Genomic DNA, 12,642 nt, shown 5'->3' with positions numbered 1-12,642 from the left:
TAAGCCAGTGAATGCTAAGCACAGATTATGTACTGTCACAGGGTAGGAACATGGAATTTTTTTAGCCAGGTACAGTTTCAGAAGTTAGGCAGGCCAACCCTCTCACTCCACAAATGAAGAATCTGAGGAAGGTTACAGGTCTTCCCAAGGTCACACTGTTAGTAGCAGTTTAGAGTAGAAGACCTGAGAAATATAAAGTGCCTGAGACATCAAACCCCTTCCTTCTACATTCGGATCTCGTCTTTACACATGCTGCTTGCTAAGGGCTTGAAGTATTTATCAAAGTCAATCAAATTCTGCTTAAGGAAAGCAGTATGAACCAACACGGTTCATAAACACCTGGCTTAAAATTAACAGACGTAAGCAGAAAATAAGACTGTAAAGTACCCTAGCTCTTCCCTAATATTACAAATCTCTTAAGTTATAATTAGTCACTCTCCAGCAAACTGACCATAAATGGTTAATACTCAATGCTAGCCACATAAGATACAAACATCTGAAAAAGAGTCTAAGTAGCGGGCACCTGGGTGGCTCAGTGGGTTAATGCCTCTGCCTTCGGCTCAGGTCATGATCCCGGAGTCCTGGGATCGAGTCCCGAATTGGGCTCTCTGCTCAGCAGGGAGCCTTCTTCCCTTCCTTCTCTCTCTGCCTGCCTCTCTGCCTACTTGTGATCTCTGTCTGTCAAATAAATAAATAAAATCTTAAAAAAAAGTCTAAGTAGCAATCTATAGATCTCATGTAAATAGATTTTATTTATGAAATTTACATTAACGGCTATATAAACAATTTCCATTATAATTTTCCATTCCAATCTTTGTAATTAATATAATAAAATCAGTCAAAACTATAGTAGAGATTACAACCTAAAGAAGCATGCTCTAGCCTATAAACATAGATAATATACTGATTACAATAAAGTACTCTGGATAAATTTAAGTTAAGACCATTCATCCAAAGTAACAGAGAAGTAAAAACTATAATGATCCATACTTCCGGGTAAACAACAGAAAGCCAAGCCTTGTAAGTGGAAGTTCTTTACTCCAGAGCTGTCAGCTGAGTTCAGAGTATTTTTCACTTTGAGTTTTTTTGTTTTTGTGTTTTGTTTTGTTTTTTTAAGATTTTATTTATTTGACAGAGATCACTAGTAGGCCGGGGGTGGGGTGAGTGGGGAGCAATCTCCCTGCCAAGCAGAGAACCTGATGTGGGGCTCGATCATAGGACCCTGGGATCATGACCGGAGCCAAAGGCAGAGGCTTTACCCCACTGAGCCACCCAGCAGGCACTTTTTGTTTTGTTTTTAAAGATTTATTTATGGGGCACCTGGGTGGCTCAGTCAGTTAAGCCTCTGCCTTCAGCTCAGGTCATAATCCCAGGGTCCTAAGATCGATCTCTGCATCTGTTTCCTTTCTTGGTGGGGAGTCTGCTTCCCCTCCTCTGCCCTTCCTCCCATTTGTGCTCTCTCTGTCTCTCAAATAAAATAAATTTTAAAAAATAAAAAAGATGTTATTTATTTATTTTAGAAAGAGAGAGAGTGAGCACAGTGGGGAGGGGCAGATGGAGAGAGAGTCTGCAGCAGACTCCACACTGAGCCGAGCACCCAACACAGAGCTTGACCTCACGACCCTGAGCCAAAACCAAGAGCCAGACACTCAACCCATGCAAGCACCCCTCGCTTTTTGCTTTTTTAAAAAATAAAGTCAACTACAAACCATAAGAGATGCTCAACTACAGGAAAGAAACTGAGGGTTGCTGGAGGGGAGGTATGAGGGGATGGGGTAACGGGTGATAGACATTAAGGAGGACACCTGATCTAATCCTGAGCACTGGGTGTTATATGCAACAGATGAATCACTAAACTCTACCTCTGACACTAACAATACACTCAATGTTAATTCACTGATTTTAAGTTAAAAAAATAATAAAATCAACTCATTAATTCTAGTGAACAAACATGTGATTAATGGAGGGCATTGGTTTACTGTATCACTAGGACAGCCAACAAGTGCTTAGCAAAAGCCTATCATATATGCAAGGTGCTGAAGAATATACAAGTCAAACAAGGAAATAAGTCACAATCATAAATAATTACAAAAGAAGGCAGAGATGATTAATGGCAAGAGAAGGGGGGAAGATAACAGGTTTAAATAGCCTGTAAATGCAAAGCACATCACTTTTTTAACACAATGGAACACCACTGAACTCACCTTTAATTGACTTGACATCTGAGGTTTTCTCTTGTTCTTTGCCTTTCACTGGAAGATAAAAAAGCATCATGACCAACTTCTACAGTCAAAAAGATCCCATCTGTACGATGTAAAAATTAGACAAGCTTTGTTCTAACAGATGAATATTCACAGCTGTACAACAATGGAATAACACCTTGGAGGGGGACAGGGCGAGACAGTTGTCAGGGGAAAGGAAGTGACCCTTGAACATCGTTCAGTCAAGAGCACTGAGCGTGCTAATGGAGAGACAATGTCAGAATACCTGGGTTCAAATCTAGCTTGCAACTTATTACACAGCCCTCTGACCATGAACCAGTTACTTTACTTCTCTGGGTCTCAATTTCCTTGATTTATAACTTTAGAACAGTAATAACAACATCTACCTTAGAGGGTTATGAGTGAAAAAAAAAATTAAAAAGAGCCCAGAAGAGTACGAGGTACAAGGTTAATTTAGGATGTTAACTAATATTATTAAAATGTGCCACTAGATGCGTCTTCAAGAAAAAGAGTTCTTTGTGTATCGTATCTTACTTTTTGTGTATTCCTCTCATAGCAGCAAATAAAAACATTCTAAACTTATAGTCTAAATATCTAATACTCAAGGCTTAACAACTTCTCTTAAAGTGCTACACAGTCTCTTCTCCATTATACAAAACAGTAGAAATTCTACTGCAAATATGCTAACAATGTAATATCCAAGAAAGGAAGGTACATGGCAGCTTAAGCAAAGCGTGAACTCCTACAGGATCTGACATAAGACTATTTTTTTTAAAGATTTTATTTATTTATTTGACAGACAGAAATCACAAGTAGGCAGAGAGACAGAGAGAAGCAGGCTCCCAGCTGAGCAAAGAGCCTGATATGGGGCTCGATCCCAGAACTCTGGGAGTCATGACCTGAGCCGAAAGCAGTGGCTTTAACCCACTGAGCCACCCAGGTGCCCCGACATAAGACTATTTTTAACCTTCCTTACTTTTCTTGTATTTTTTTCCAACATTAAATTTTCTTTAACCCCACCATGAAAAGCCTATCAAAATAAAAAATCCCAACATGTGCTCTTCAACAGTCAACACTGAAAGGCTAGTGGCAGGAAATAACAAGCTCTCAAAGTATCAGATAAATTAATCCATCAACAAGTATGTGAGTGCCTCGTATGTGCTAGACATTGTCCTGGCTCAGGAAGGAACAGTCCTGTCTTCAAGAAGTCTACATACAAGAATGTGGAGACAAACATGAACAAAAATTATCATTTCAGGTACTGATCACTGCTGTTGGAAAGAAAAAAAAAATAATAAGGTAATGTAGTAGAAGCAACTGGGTTGCATCTGCAAACTGACTGCTTCTCCTACTTGAAACATGAACTTGTCTGGACTTCCAAGGCACTCGACTCCCTGGTTTCCAGCTGCTCCTTCTCAGTTTATTGCCTGGTCAACTTCTACCTACTGAGAGTTTCTCAGAGAAAGTTGGGCACCTTTTCTTTTCACTACGTACACATGTGTATTTCCTGGCTGATCTTACCCATTCTGAAGGCTTTCAATACCACAGACAAGCTATGAATCCTGAATTTCTATTTCTAGTCTAAAACCTTCCTGACCTTAAAATTCATTTTGTTTAACCATCTACCCATCCTCTTCCAGAATTACACTCGTCCAAAATGGAACATACCATCTCTTCCCAAACCTGGTTTACTTCACTTTTCATTTTTCTCATGAATGACAGACACTCCCACCCCAGTTTCTCAGGCCAAAAATCTTGGAGTCATTCTTAACATGTCTCTCCTTTACTTCCCACACTCAAAACACTTCTAAGACCAACGGATTTTAACCACTAAAACATACCTCCATATTTCCACTTTTGTCACCTTCAATACATTCTCATCAATCAGATCTCGTCAATACTTGAAACAGACAAGTACACACACAATCCAACAATAACCACATTATTAGTGTTTTGCCTTACTTCCCTTTTCCCCCCAAATATTATATAAAGGGTCCTATGACTCACTACCTGATCCCACTACTCTTCCCTTCCCGGAGATAAATACTGCCCTAAATTGGATGTTTTCTACCATTTATGTTTTTAGACTATTACTACCTGAGTGTAAAACATGCAGTTATTCTATAGATCTTTAAAAATGAAATGAATAGTATTCTTCTACACATATCTGAAGCTTGTATTCATCCCATAATTTGACTTCTCTATACTGATGCATTCATGTAGCTCTAGTACTTTCATTTTAGCTGCTGAATTTCTAAAATACACCTTTATTGATTCATTTTAGTACATGTCTTCCTATGTAGTCTATATGTAAGAATTTCTCTAGGAGGGGTGCCTGGGTAGCTCAGATAGTTGAGCATCCGCCTTCAGCTCAGGTCATGATCTTCAGGTCCTGGGATCAAGCCCCACATCAGACTCCCAGCTCAGCCATGAGTCTGCCTCTCCTTCTCCCTCTGCCCCTCTCCCTGCTTGTGCGCGCTCTCTCTCTCTCTCTCTCTCTCTAATAAATAAATATAATCTTTAAAAAAAAAACTTCTCTAGGATAAAACACTATAAGTGGAATTAATAGGTAACCAGTGATGGGCAGTTTTAATGAAAGTGGCCATTTAATTAATATTTTTCAATGGTATTTGATGTACTTTTAATTCATTTTCTTGAGTTCCTCTGAGGAAATATCCTTTTGTATTTATTGGGTATTTAGGTATCTTCTTTTATGGGCTGGCTACTCGATTCCTTTGTCCTTTACTGATTTGCAGAAATTCCACTCATATTCTGGATGTTAATCCTTGGTGTTTCAAATACCTTATGTGTATTTTATTGTATGGAAGCTTTAAATTTTAATGTAGCCAAATTTACATTATGTGGATTGTATTTTCCTATGTCTTAAAGATATCCTTTCCTAGCCCAGGATCAGATTTTTTTTTTCCCTCTGTATTTTCTTCCATATGATTTCAAATGTTGCTTTTTAAAATTCTGGGCTCTTATCTACCTGTATTTATTTGTTTGTCAGATATTGGGAAACTACAGCTCATGGGCCAAATCAAGCCCACCTTCAGTTTTTTATAAATAAAGTTTTAGTTTAACACAGCCATGTCCATTTGTTAACATATAATCTATGGCTACAAGGACACCATCTTGTCTTGAACAGAAAATTAACTGACCCCTGATGTATATGATACGACATAGAAAAATCCTAATTATTTTTCTGCCAGAGGGACAGCAAACATCACTTACTGATTAGTCCAACCTTTCTCAACTAAACAGGAACTCTTTATATACCAAGTTCTCATACACACATGGGTTTTTTCCTGGGCATTTAATTTCAGTCTTAATTACTTAACCATATAATCAGCCTTTGACAGGGCCAAGTCCTCTACCTTATTCTCTTACAAAACTACCTGCTCTATTAATTATAGTGTCAACTTGTCCTGATCCTAAAACCCCTACAGGAATTTTTAAAGTAGCACTGACTGAATGATTAATGTGGGGGAGAGTTCACATCTTTCTGGGATTGAGTCTTTCTATCCATGAACATAGTATACCTCTCCATTTATCTGGGTCTTCTTTCATGTCAAATTAGGTTTTATAAACTCTATAATGATTTTAGTTTTGTTTTTACTGGCATATAGTGGTAAAACTGAGTTTTAAATAATCCCATATAAACACATATATTTTTAAAACCCAGCTGAACTCTTTTAACTTTTATGAGTTCTAAAAGTATGAGTGTAGATCTTCTTCAGTTTTTTTATATATGCAATTATGTTATCTGGGACTAACCATTCCTTTGTCTCCTTTCCATTCCAAAACTTAAAATTTCCCTACTTTTTGTTTTGTGCTATTGTGAAGACTATATTAGCTTTCTTTTTGTGTAATATCCCTGATATATTTTCCCATCTTTTTACTTTTAACCTTCTTATGATCCTTTTTATACTAAATGGCATACAGGAGGAATCTAGTCTTTTCACTGGGACAGCCCATTTCTGTTTATTGTGATTACTGCTCTAGATGTCTGAAGAAGATCATTCTTAAAACTGTGTAAATTTGGGGCGCCTGGGTGGCTCAGTGGGTTAAAGCCCCTGCCTTCAGCTCAGGTCATGATCCCAGGGTCCTGGGATCGAGCCCTGCATCGGGCTCTCTGCTGAACAGGGAGCCTGCTTCCTCCTCTCTCTCTCTGCCTACTTGTGATCTGTCTGTCAAATAAATAAATAAAATCTTAAAAAAAAACTGTGTAAATTTGTTGATTTCTCCTGGTAAATCTGTATATTTTGCTTTATGTATTTTGAGACTGATATTAGGTTCAAAGCAGTTCAGAGTTTTATCTTCCTACTACCATTTTCATTTTATCATAATGTAGTCACCTTTTTATCCCTGATAATGTTTTGTTGTTTCAAGTATGTCATCTGCCACATAGCTTTCTTCTGGTTGACATTTGTCTACTATATCCTGCCATCCAGTTATTTTCAATTTCTCTATGTCCTTATGTCTTAGTTGTGTTCCCAGTAGTTTATTGCTGGATTTTGGTTTATTATCCAGCCTAACTTTTTGTCTTTTAGCCATACAGTCTTTACATTTATTGTGACTGCTGATTTAGGTTTATTTCAACTACATTATTCTATATTGCTAACTATACTTTTTCTTGTTTCTTTATTTCCTTGTATTATGAAACATCTAAAACAAAGACAATACTAGAATTTAATCTGAGTAATACTCAGGTTTGTCAAATCTTAAGATTATGCTACATTTGCTTCTAAAAATTTTTCAAAAGAAGACATGCATGTGAAAATTAATTCTCTCCCTGATTGGATTTCCCCTTCTCCCCAGGGAAATAATTTCATAAAATAGATTATTGTCTCCACCTACAGTTTTACTCTTTAACATATTTCTGCATCTGTAAACAACATATAGCATTGATTGAAGGTTTTTAAACATTATATAAGTAGTCCTACCAACTGCCATTCCCAACGGCAGGATACCCTAACCAAATCTTGGTAGAGTCAAGCTTTAATCCCATCCTTCAGGAGTTCTCAAGAACTTTACTGCCTCAAGTAACACCTCTCTCTTCTGTATCATTTTCTCCCTCTCTACCAGATCATTTCTATCGCCATACAAACATGTTCTAGCACCTTTTATCTTAAAAAAAAGAAAAAAAATCGCTTAACCCAAGAGCCCCTTTTAGTTCCTTTTCACTGCAGTTTCTTGAAAAGGGTGTTTTTACTCTTGCTACTTTTCCACACTTCACCTTCTCCCTCCAACCCATTCCACTGATACTGATACCTCTCTCAAAAGTCATCAATTACTCCCACATTATCAAACTAAGTAGTTATTTCATCTTGATCCTGCAAGTGACATTCAACACAACACACCCTTCTTTTTTAAACACTATCTTCTCTTAGCTTCCATGATATCACACTCCTTTATAACTGGTATTTTTTTTAAGGTATATCTTTCTCCACGCATTTACCTCTTTTTTAAAAGATATTATTTATTTATTTGACAGAGATCACAAGTAGGCACAGAGGCAGGCAGAGATAGAGGAGGAAGCAGGCTCCCCGCTGAGCAGAGAGCCTGAGGCAGGGCTCGACCCCAAGACCCTAGGATCATGACCTGAGCCGAAGGCAGAGGCTTTAACCCACTGAGCCACCCAGGTGCCCCTGGTATTTTATTTTTGATTCCCCTTTGCCAATGGCTCGTGTTCCTCTATTTAACTTTTTAAAAAAGTTTTTTGTAAAGATTTATTCTTTGAGAGAGAGACACACAGACAGACAGACAGAGTACAAGCAGGGGGAGAAGAAGAGGGAGAAGCAGACCTCTGTAGAACCGGAAGTGACATGGGGCTCAATCCCTGGACCTGGAGATCCTGATCTGAGCTAAAGGCAGCTAAAGGCCACCCATCTGAGCCATCCAGGTGCCCCTCAATTTAACTTCTAAAAGCTGGCTTAACTCTAGAACTTTCACCAAGGCTCTGTTCTTGTGTACAGTATGGCAGGAAGTGCTACCTGGCCACAGAACTCATTTTCCTCTTTCTAGCAAGAGGACTATAGCCTATTAGCTAGCTACTAGCTGGCTAGTTACTCTACATTTCCCAGAAGCTTTTGCAGTTACCTATGACCATATGACTAACTTCTCACCAAAAGAATATGAATAGAAATAATTTTGTGTCACTTTCCTGCCAAAGCTTCTCTTTCCTCCTTACCATGGATCAGGGGACTGAGGACAGACAGAAGAGGCTATGACCCAGCTTTGACAACAGACCACACCCCAAGGGAAAGAGGTGTAACAATATGGGAGGAAAGATCCCTGAATGACTGTGAAGCAAAGCCACCCAATAAACTTGGACTGTTAAATTCAAGAGAGTAATAAAAAAAATCTATCTTTTTTGAACCATTACACTTCAGTGTACCTTTGTTATAATAGCCTTAGCCTTTCAACATAACTAATCCTCACATTTTATGTATTCTCTAGGCGATCTCATTTAGTCCCATGTCATTAATCATCAGTTATGCAAAATGGTTTTTTTTTGAAGATTTTATTTATGTATTTAACACAGAGAGAGAGCACACAAGCAGGGGGAGTGGCAGGCAGAGGAAGAGGGAGAACCAGGCTCCCTGCTGAGCATAATGCAGGGGCTCGATCTCAGGATCCTGGGATCATGACCCGAGCTGAAGGCAGTGGCTTATCTGACTGGGCCACCCAGGTACCCCTGCAAAATATTTCTAAAGCCAGAACCGTATCTCAAGTTCTGACCTCTTCCTAGAACTACAGATTCATACATCCCACTGCTACCTTGACATATCCACATGGATGTCTGTTACACAAAGTCATAATTGCCAAAAACAGTTCTTAATTCTTCCTGCCCCATGCTGTAAGTCCAAAACTTTCCCAGTTTTTCTTCACTCCAATCACTTGTTCAAGTTATGCTATTTCTGTCTCCAAAGCATATCCTATACCCCCTAAGTTTCAGCCTTCTTCAGGTTCCTTAAACGCACTCAGCTATTGCTGCCTTCAGACATTTGTACTTCTAGTTCTCTCTGGTTAGAATGCAGTTCCTTTGATCTTTTGTGAGGCTGGCTCTCTCCCTTCACTCAGATCTTAAACTAAATACCATCTTCTCAGACAAGCCTTCCTTTATTATCTGAACAAAGACTGCTGTCCTGTGATCTACTCCCACATCAGTTTAAATTCCCTGTTCAGCACTTTTTACTAGCAGATATTTTTTGTTTTTATTCATTTATTCAACAAGTATTTACCAAATTCCTAACTATGCCCAGGAACTGACCTATACATGGGGATACAGCTGTGAACAAAATCAGCTTCCATCTTAATAAAATACATAGAAAAGTAGAGGGTGATAAATGCTGTGGAGAAAGTAGGTAAGATAGGAGTGCAAGGGCTGGGGACTGCAATGTTAAAAGTAGGATGGACAGACAAAGCCTCACCAAGATGTCAAGGAGATGAGAGAACACAATAGTGGGTACCTGTGGGAAGAGGTTTCTAGGCAGAGGGGAAAAAAAATTAAGTGCAAAGGCCCTGAGGCAGGAACGTATTTGACAACAAAGAGGCCAATATAAAAAGAACAGTGAAAAGGAAACAGAAAACAGGAAAAGGTGAGCAGGAGATGAACACAGAGAAGAAATGGGAACAAGATTAAAGGGGGCCGTGTACAGAAAGCTACTGAAGAAATTTGAAGAGATAGGGGTCAAGGTTGGAAGAAGGGAAACCAAACTGAAGCCTACAGCAAAATAACTCTGCTTTCTCTATTTCCTTTCTGCCTTTGAAGATTTTATTTATTTGAGAGAGCAGGCAAGTGAGCAAGCAAGTGCTGACAGGGGATAGGGGATGGGGAGGTGGGGGTGGGAAGCAGAAAGAAAGGGACAGAGAGAATCCCAAGTAGGCTCTCTGCTCAGCTAGGGACTCAACACAGGCCTCCATCTCACGACCCTGAGATCATGATGTGAGTCCAAATCAAGAGTCAGACGCTCAACCAACTGCGCCACCCTGGCACCCATTTTCTCTACTTTCATAAAACCAGCTTCCTCTTAACTTTTAAGCTGAGATTTGAGTGACATCCTCTAGGAGGACTTAACTGTCCAATCTACGGGGATGACCACCTAGACCAGGGAGTTAATAGTCAGGGATGGTGAGAAGATGCTGAATTTGGTTACATTCTGGGGTAGACTTAGCAGATTTGCTTATGTAGATACAGGAGAGAAAGAAAGGTTCAAGAAGGTACTAAAGTTTTAGACTGAGCAAGTAAAAGAACAGAAATGCAATTTACTGAGGTGACAAAAAATCTGGAGTTAAATTTTGGTACAGTAACTCAAAGAGCCAGCCATCTGTCAGCCTATTATTTCTATTAACAGATATACTGTATCTATTAGGTAGAGGTATAAAGTGGACCAACAGTTGGATATACCATTCTTAACTCGGGAGAGAATTCAAGCTGGAGATGTAAATTCAGGAGTCGTCTGCATATAGGTGGTATTTAAAAATGGTATTTCAAGACTGGATGGGATCCCTAAACAGAAGCATCTAGCTTCTACTCTTGCCACATTCAGCCTGCAAAAAGCAACTACCATGATCTTTTTATAACATAATATCAAATCACTCCTCTTTAAAAATTCTAAGGGGTGCCTGGGTAGCTCAGTGGGTTAAGTGTCTGACTCCGGATTTCAGCTCAGGTCACCATCTCAGGGTCATGAGATCCAGCCCCGAAGTAGCGCCACACTGAGCATGTAGCCTACTTAAGATTCTCTCCCTCTCCCCTATCCCTCTCGCGCTCTCTCTCTTTCAAAAATAAGAATAATAATAAATTGAAATAATGTCTCTGCATTTGAAATAAAACCCAACTATGGCCTACAAAGCTCTGAATCTTGTCTACCGCTCCAAGCCCAAATCACAGTGGCCTTCCTTCCTTTCTTGAAGGACACCAAACTCTTTCTTGACTCACAACCTTTGGACATGCTCTTCCCTAGCCTCTCGTACCTCCTACTGAGCCCTTGGCTCTAAGTTCCAAGGTCACCTGCTGAGGCCCCTCTCTAACATCAAACCAAAATATGCTTCTCCTCTCACCTCATCTCTGTCATGTTATCAATTTGTAAATACACACAGGTATTAAAAGAGAAATGTATTGTCTGTCGGTCCCAGCAGACAAGAAGGTACATAGGTGCAGGGACATTTTCTTGTTCAGTGCTTAATAATGAGGGCCTAACACAGTGCCTGCCAAGCAGCAGACATTCAAAAGTATTTGTCGGACAGAGACAACAGTCTATTATGTAACATGCAATCTGCCTCATTATACACAGAATGCTTTCTTTCCCCCTTAAAAAAAAAAAAAACACTTCAACACTGTCAAACAAATTAGAGCGATAAACTACACCAAGGTACATTATCAACAAAGCTTCCTTGTGCCATTTTACAGGTTTCCTTCATTCAGCAGAGCTTTCATTCATTCCTCACAGTACCATTCACTCACCATGACATCAGTTACTAAAACTCTGCACATACTTAAAAAGAATTCTTGAATTCATATCTGAATGGGGCCTTTAGGAACCACCTAATTCTTGGTTGAGAGAGGAGAAAAAAGTGGGTTAACACTTTTTTTTTTATCCTAGGTGACAGTCAGTAGCAGAGCAGTCATGTGAACCCAAGCCTCTGATAAGGTTTAGTGGTTTTTTTTGTTTCCACCCTCTGATACCTTTTCTCTTAAATAACAAAACTTAAAGAACCACTATCACCCAAAAAGACCTACACTTGTTCATTCTGGATATATACTTTAAATCCAACACAACAACTTTATCCAGGATCAAAACTAAACTGCCTCTGCTTAAAAACTGGGCAACTATTAAAATTGAAAATCGGAAATTTCGTTTACAAAGTGAGCGTTCCAACAGTTAAGTTGACTTGCTAAGTCATCAAAAGAAATAGTCTTCATTAGAGAACTTTCAGCAATAAGTAATGTTATTTAGGAACTGCAGGATCCCCCACCCCACCCCCCAAAAAAGGGGAAACTAGAAAATAGCACCAGTTGAAGAAAAGAGCTTTTTCACATGTTGCTTTTAGATAGAAAACCCTCAGTATTCTGAAAAGTCAGAGACTTCCGTAACAAGGTACTAAAGGAATTTCCTTCTTCTGGATCCACCGTTTATAGACACACAGCACACAAACGCGAAAACTGGGTTTGCACAAACAGGCATTAACTTGTACGGGCTCTGGCAAACACTTTTGGACCAGCGAGATAATTCCCCTCTGACCTCGCGCGAGGAGGCCACCTTCTCCCTCCCTGCAGAGTCCGGGAGCAAAGCAAGGAACGCAGGGGGCGTCTGCGCGGAGGCCGAGGGCCTCGCCACCACCCGGGAGGAAAGCCCGTGCAGGCCCACCTACCCCACCGCCGCCCCTGAAGCCCGGCCTGGCTCCCAGCCGG

General features: G+C 39.7%; 1 protein-coding gene and 1 pseudogene across 1 annotated transcript in view; one reads left to right on the top strand and one right to left on the bottom strand.

The window, feature by feature from the left end:
• The window catches only part of LOC122907367 (cytospin-B-like), a 699,233-nt gene that overhangs the window by 486,163 nt on the left and 200,428 nt on the right, over window positions 1-12,642 (top strand).
• The window catches only part of LOC122906805, a 65,678-nt pseudogene that overhangs the window by 52,787 nt on the left and 249 nt on the right, over window positions 1-12,642 (bottom strand).

This window comes from Neovison vison, chromosome 5 (genome assembly GCF_020171115.1).
Source record: "Neovison vison isolate M4711 chromosome 5, ASM_NN_V1, whole genome shotgun sequence".
NCBI lineage: Eukaryota > Metazoa > Chordata > Mammalia > Carnivora > Mustelidae > Neogale > Neogale vison.
This window is presented reverse-complemented; position numbering and strand designations above follow the sequence as displayed.